We start from the raw sequence: 1,095 nt of genomic DNA on the forward strand, positions 1-1,095 counted from the left end.
AGCAAAGCATTCCTGAGCTTACTCTTGTATGAAAAGCAAAGGACTACCCATAGGTGCTTTGAAGTGACAAAAAAGACACCAGTGTCAGTTGTGGACACCTTCCAATGTTCTGAAAAATCACTGATTTCTGCCAAACATCATGGCCTGAAGTAGAGCATCAGAGCACAGGAGATGATCACCCACAATTCCACAGAGAAATAGAGAGAGAGACTAACAGAGACAGAGAGAGAGAGGGAGAGAGAGAACCATTAGCTCAATTGTCATGTGATGTTTGCCATCATGTTCTCCTTGTATTGCAAGACATCACTCGTTTATCAAGTTAAAATTTATCAGAAATGTCTACTCGTCTTGTGGAACACTTGCACAACAAGTTACTCACAATCCAAGATTTTATTGTGTGTGTATAGATGTATATATTACATATAAAATTTTTTGACATATATTTCTTACTGATCTATAGGATTTTTGGTTCTGAAACTTATGCATGTCATGTCCCAGATATGCAACATTAGTCCTGTGAGCGAGAAAACATGTGAATGAAGTAAGCCACAGAAACGAGATTCAAACTAGGTAAAGCCACATGTAGGCCAAGATTTTTCAAACCTTCTTCCTCGTGCTGAAGCTTCCAGCTCCTAGACAATAATACATGTTTCTCTTGCCAGACCCCCAAGCATATCTCTCCCCTCTTTGTCATAAGAATCTCTAGAATTCTATTTAAGTGCCAGCAATGTGGGGTGAAGAACGAACCTGGCTGGCATGCTCACAGCGACCACATTGTGTTGACCTTTCTTTAATGCAATACATTGCTCCACTCTTAACTTACAATAAACAACATATTTGCTTTCTAGACATTAGTGAGATGCCTTACTAGACATATTCCTAGCAGGCCAAACTGACTTCTAATCCATATGGAATAATCCACTGGTGAATTTCTTCCAGGTAGGCCACAACGTATCTAGAATGTAATCTTTATATATTCACATATAGTCATTATATATAATCAGATGTATTTGGATTATTCAGAGTAGACCAAAGAGAAAATCTGGGCTGCAGGGCTCAGTTACAAATGTGGGATGATACTATGCTTACCACTGG

Source organism: Crocuta crocuta, unplaced genomic scaffold (assembly GCF_008692635.1).
Source record: "Crocuta crocuta isolate KB4526 unplaced genomic scaffold, BGI_CrCroc_1.0 scaffold207, whole genome shotgun sequence".
Taxonomy (NCBI): Eukaryota; Metazoa; Chordata; class Mammalia; order Carnivora; family Hyaenidae; genus Crocuta; species Crocuta crocuta.